Source organism: Macrobrachium rosenbergii, chromosome 39 (genome assembly GCF_040412425.1).
Source record: "Macrobrachium rosenbergii isolate ZJJX-2024 chromosome 39, ASM4041242v1, whole genome shotgun sequence".
In the NCBI taxonomy this organism is placed as follows: domain Eukaryota; kingdom Metazoa; phylum Arthropoda; class Malacostraca; order Decapoda; family Palaemonidae; genus Macrobrachium; species Macrobrachium rosenbergii.
Window position 1 is genome coordinate 16,781,149 of NC_089779.1, and position 6,310 is coordinate 16,787,458.

Sequence of the window (6,310 nt, forward strand, 5' to 3'; positions counted from 1 at the left end):
TCTATGTTTCCCGTTTTTGGGACTAAGTTTGTAAGCTTTCATCCCTTTTCAAACCCACTCTTCCCTCCGAAGAGAGTAATAGCCTATCACCTGAGACCCCAAAATTCTGAGTTCGTTGGCCCCCCACCCCCCCCCAACCCCGTTTACCTCACTTTCTTGGTACCAGTATGTAGGAATATAAGTCTGCTGTTCATTTCTGCCTGTTTCCAGGTCAACAGTTACCCTGAAACATGTCTAATTTCATGATTTTTACATCTTCCCTACAGGCGTTTTTGCACAGCAATTAAGAAACAGCATATTTGGTTTTGAATGTGTTCTCCAAACTAAGTAATGAAAACTATTGTATATCTGAAATAAATTTATTTATTCCTTGCTGAAAACATTTCTAGTAATGATTTTTTCCAGAAGTTAATTGGGTTTCATGCTTGTTTCACATTTATAGCTAGTGAAATAAAGGAGATATATACTGTAAAAAGATTAATGAATAAACTAACATGTTAGATACAGCTTTTTCTGGCTTGAAATAGAACACTTGGTAATTTTCTTGATCATAATCAGAAAAAACTTGATGTCCCTGAATATATAAAAAATATATAATTTATTGTATAATGGCAAACTGAAAAGTACCTTCTCTTCACAGACAGTGATACAGGTAAACCTATCAATATGAATTTTTCATTGTTAAAAGTGGTATTCATTTGGCACATTGTCAAACACGTTGCCATGTGCGAACTGTAGCAAAGCATCATTAAAGTATGACATACAGTATATCATTTTAATGGTGCACTAGTCCTCAGTGCCCTCCTCATCACTCTCAATATCTGCATTTGCTTCACAAGAATGTACAACTCTGTTTGCACATTCCCTGGTGCATTGGCATGCATCAGTACAGGGCAGGTTCAGGCCCCTGCAACTGCAACGTTTAGTCAGGGTATATTCCATCAATATATTCCATCAGGGTATAATCCATCAGTACTTTTGGAGCTGGTCCTTTGTCTGTCCAGTATATGGATAAAGAATCATTAGTCACAGTCCAGCCATGACCACTTGGACTTGGTTCACCAGGTTCAGGTGTTGATGACTGCTCGCAGCAAATAAATTTCCAGAATCTAGCAGCAGGCAAGTACGAACCACCCAATATTCAGCTTGTGAGGTTCACTGAAAACTTGTAAATTAAATCCTCTTCTGATGCCAACATTCAGCAATCCTGGGTCATGTCTCTGACTTTGAGAGACAGGTATAAAACATCTAACAAGGTCATTTGTTGCTGTTACTTGCTGCTTAACACTGTCACCTGATGGATCTGGTGGAGGTTCACAAGTGTGGACTCTGCGTTGTATGAGGATGCCATTTGTACAGTGGGTTGTGTTACTGCCACTGAGAGTTTGCTCACTGAGGTCATTATTGTCCCAGCAGAAAGTTGTGAACACATTTGGCAGGATATTACTTGGCAATAATACTCCGCCTTTCTCTTTTTTTTATCTGTTTTTGGGCCAAAGCAGATTCTAACTCAAGCAACTCATTGTGAGAAATTGTGTGTCCAAATCTGTTTAAAATGGTCACAAGCTGGGAGCTTCCAGTCATGAGACATGTTTTGGTATTTTGACTCTCCCTTTGGACACACTGTATATGAGATCCTGTCCAACAGCCATGACTCTTCTGTGTAAATCTGGTTCCACAGTCTCCATTTCACCCCCACCAAACTCGTCTGGAGACATCATCCAAACAGGGAAGTTGTAAACCTGTTCTGGCTAATGAGCTAAATTTATCTAAGGTCACATCAACTGAAGAAACATCTGTCATTAGATTTTTCTGCTTCTTTAGTTCACCTCTAAGATGCTTTGCCACATGGTAGAGATCTGCCCTGGTAATAGGACTACGGTCCGTTTTGGTTTCATTTTCAGAATACGAGTCAAAGTCAGGTCTTATGGTATCAGCAAGTCGCAAATCTGCTTCAACAATTTGCCCTTTAGGAATTCCTGATAAAAACAAAATCTCTGATTCATTCTTTTTTGCCAGGTTGCCAAAATGAAAGTTGTTTTCCAAAGGTTTTAAGCAAGCGGTTCTTGAGTTTGTATGATTTGTAATTTGGAGTTTTTTGCCATATGCTGCTAGATGAGTATTGAATGTTCTAAAAGAATGCTCAGTGACATTGTTTTGTGCCCACTAAGCACGTCTCTTTTGACCTCTTTTACAACTGAGGTGTATGCTTCTTCATACGGATCCTTTGCCTTTGGTACTTCACATTTTTTAAGAGCATCTAATGATCTCTTCTTGGTGTACCAAACATAGCAACTATGATGGTAGCACACTTCAGTTGCAATTGGATCACTGTCAGAAAGTTCACGCACTATACGCTCATCTTCTCGCAATCTTGGAGGATTCTATTGCCAGATTCAAAAGTCATGCACTGAACTAGAGGCAGAATGTTCTTTTTGGTTTTATCATACTTTCTAGTCTGACAGATCACACAGAGTTTGGACAGGGAGCTGGCTTTGGAATGGTGGTACCGTGTGAATGGTTGTAGGTCTTCATTGTCAGCAGGTTCAACAAAGTTCTCATCCCTTTGTCTTTTGAGCCTTGCAATGTGATCTCGATTTGTGTAGGCCTGATAGCAGGTCCGATGGTAGACGCCTAATGGTCCATTGTACAATATGTCCTTCAAACATTTATAGAGTTCATCATTTCTTTCCCTGGCTGCATTGTAGAATGCATGCCAGCTGACTATGGAGAACGGAGTCAATTTACCAGTTGTACCCTCTGTATGACAAAGACACTTTGAAAAGTCTACTTGAGAATTAGTAGGAGTAATTACGGGAGGATGCATATCAAAAGAAGCCATTCTAATCATGCATATTCTACTACTGTAGCTTCTACAATACTCTGCATTTACTGTGGATTCTTCACCATCACCAGAAGACTACTGCCTACAAAGAGAAAGGAAAGAAGAATTTTAAGGTGAAGCCTTTTAAGCACCCATAGCCCTTTTTGCGGTCAATAATGGAATGAACTTTTCCAGTTAAAATCTTATCAAAATATTCCTAATATACCTACTTGTGTGTGTAGAAAGTTTGGAGAAGTAAAACTAGTAAAACCAAAAATTGTGTAACATTATTACTATATTTCATATTGTTTCCATGTCAAAACTATTAGAATTAGAACATTGTTAATTGCATTTGAAAGATCTTAGAATTTTGAATAATACACGGTTAGCAGGTATCAATATTTTAAAGAAAAGCTTTGAAAAAAGTAAAATTAAGATAAAAATACTGATTTTATCATAAACTGCTTCAATAATTATTGAAGAAATTATTTTTGCCAAATTCAGAATTTAATGAAGATTTGTAGAAAATTTAAAGACCTTCACAATAATAGTGAAACCATTCAAATATTAGTCATAGGCACTGCAACCCAAAAATTAGCTTTAAATCAGGAGAAAAGTATGTGTATAGGGTAGGTGTCAAAATCATGAAATTAGACATATTTCAGGGTAACTGCATACCAGGAAACAGGCGGAAATGGATAGTAGACATATTTCCCTATAGTTTGATACCAAAAAAGTGAGCTAAACAGAGGGGGGCAACGAACTCGCAATTTAACCCCCTTATTGGAAATCATGTGATGGATTATAATGATGACGCGGTTCTTTAGCTAGTGATCTCTTCTTTATTAGATTTTTTTTTTCTCTTTAAATAATTCTTACAAGAATTTCATAAGATACTGAGATCGCCAAAGAAATCTTCCGGATAAGTTTCCTTCCAACTCCCTCACTCAAAACCAGTCCTTCTCTTCTCGGACCAAATTATTTTCCAGTGGACAAACTAGTAATCTATCTCACGTGATAGGAACGCTTTTAGAAGAAGCTTCTCTGCTAGGGACAGCCTCTTGGGACGAGGAAATCTGTGACACACACACACAAAAAACAAACAATTACAAATTTTTTGTTTCGACCCAGTTACGGCCCATGTAACCTCCACCAACCTCATTCCTTGATTCCCCCGCCAGCTCCAGAACTGCTAAATTAATTACACACAGTCGACTTCTTTTCCGGCCCTACTCTACCGAAGGAGCTCTGTGGAATGGACCGGTCTGGAATATAGAATTTTGGCCCAAGGTCAAGCACTGGGACCTAAGGTCACTCAGGGCTGAATGGGAAACTGATAGTAGAAAGGTATGGAAGGTGTAACAGGAGGAAAACCTCAAAGCAGTTGCACTATGAAAAAATTGTTAGGAGAGGGTGGAAAGCAAGATGGAAGAAAAGAGGATATGCACAGAGGTACAGCACAAGGAATGAAAGGGGTTGCAGCTGGAGGCAAAGAACTCCTAACGATAACTACAACGTAACAGGTAATGATTAGAGGAAGCGCGGGTTAAAATATTTGCGTCCAGAATTCTGTATATTCCAACACTGTACATTACAATATTCCAACACTATACATTACAATATTCCAACACTGTAAATTCTCATACCATATATTCCAACACTGTAAATTCGCGTACTGTGTGTTCCAACAATGTTAATTCCCATACAGTATATTCCAACACTGTAAATTCCCATACCGTATATTCCAACGCTGTAAATTCCCATACCGTATATTCCAACACTGTAAATCCCCATACCGTATATTCCAACACTGTATATTCCCATACCGTATATTCCAACACTGTAAATTCTCTTACCGTATGTTTCAACACTGTAAACTCCCATACCGTATATTCCAACACTGTAAATTCCCATACCGTATATTCCAACACTGAATTCCCATACCGTATATTCAAACACTGTAAATTCCCATACTGTATATTCCAATATTCTACATTCCAAAGATACTTCCTTCTCCTATGCGAAGAGCAACAGATACCCTTACCTGGGCAATACCCCGTGATAAAAATTGAAAATAACAGAAATAAGGTCATTGAGAATATGAATGACAATCGTCAGAGGAATCACTGGCGGATCCAGGGGGTGGGGGCACCTGGGCACGTACCCCCCTCCCCCATGAAAAATAATGACAAAATAATGATATTGAAGATTTAGATAAGAACATAAATGAGAAATATAAAAGTGGGAAAAAATAAAAAATTATAGAAATATATATATACATATATAGGTTATGTATAATATGAAAACTGGTGCCCCCACCCCATGAAATTTTTCTGGATCCGCTAATGAGAGAAACCACGATGAGAACGGAAAAACACCAAAGTAAAACCAAATTAAGAAATGACAGAAGGCGAGAAAAGATTCTTTTAAATACGAAACATATTTGCAGTGTATGAAACGAACTTTATTCGCTTTATCATAACAGACATGGCCAATAAAGCAACAAAGTTCTTATCCATTTCCGCTGTGATAAGAACCAAGCCCGACGGAATTCTTAGGACTAATCAAGGTGGAACAAAATGTGACTGATACAAGATAAAAAGATAAAACATGTAACTGATAAAAGATAAAAGGTCGATAAAATGAATAATGAAAATTAATATAAAAAAGGCCACAAAATCTCACATGAAACGTCGTATAAACATCTCAAAAAAAATATTCAATAACCCGCTGTAATGTTGCAAACAATGAGGGACCTTTATATCATGGGATTTTTCAGGCTGTACTGAAGTCGCCATATTGAAATGAGCAATCTCTCTCTCTCTCTCTCTCTCTCTCTCTCTCTCTCTCTCTCTCTATCCACACACACACACACGCACACACAAACACAGGGGTGTGTGTGTGTGTGTGTGTGTGTGTGTGTGTGGGGAGGAAATAAAAAAATATAAGCGTGTTTCTCTCTCTCTCTCTCTCTCTCTCTCTCTCTCTCTCTCTCTCTCTCTCTGGGGATATGAATGCAACAATATGAGCACGTTTTTGTTTGTGTGTGTGTATGTGTGTGTGTGTGTCAGGATAAAGCGTCTCTTATCAGATCCAGTATGCTACTCTGGACTCGATTCGCGAATCACGTACCTGGCTCATCTTCCACTGATATGGATCGCCGTTGGAAAGGCGGAAGAGATCGAGAAAAAAAAAAAAAAAACAATCTCTAATGCTGTCGAACTTCACAGACCCAGAGGTCCTTTATTCCTATACACCGGTGAACCGTGGAAAAACCTCCCTCAGGATGCCGTGCGATTGGAACTTCTTCGGAAGTTCGAGCGAAGATGCAATGCATTGCTACTCTGATGCAATTCAACCTGTAATTTAGTATTTTACTTAAACTTCACATATTTATTGATTTGCTCGTTTATCTGTTTCTCTAATTACGGATCTCCCCTTTCTGTATTTCCAGTTTTTACCTTCTGCTACTTCTTTCGAATGAAC

At 38.4% G+C, this 6,310-nt stretch overlaps 1 protein-coding gene across 2 annotated transcripts in view; it reads right to left on the reverse strand.

Annotated features, from left to right (window-relative positions):
- The window catches only part of LOC136825784 (excitatory amino acid transporter 3-like), a 525,422-nt gene that overhangs the window by 468,314 nt on the left and 50,798 nt on the right, over nucleotides 1-6,310 (reverse strand). The window lies entirely within an intron of this gene.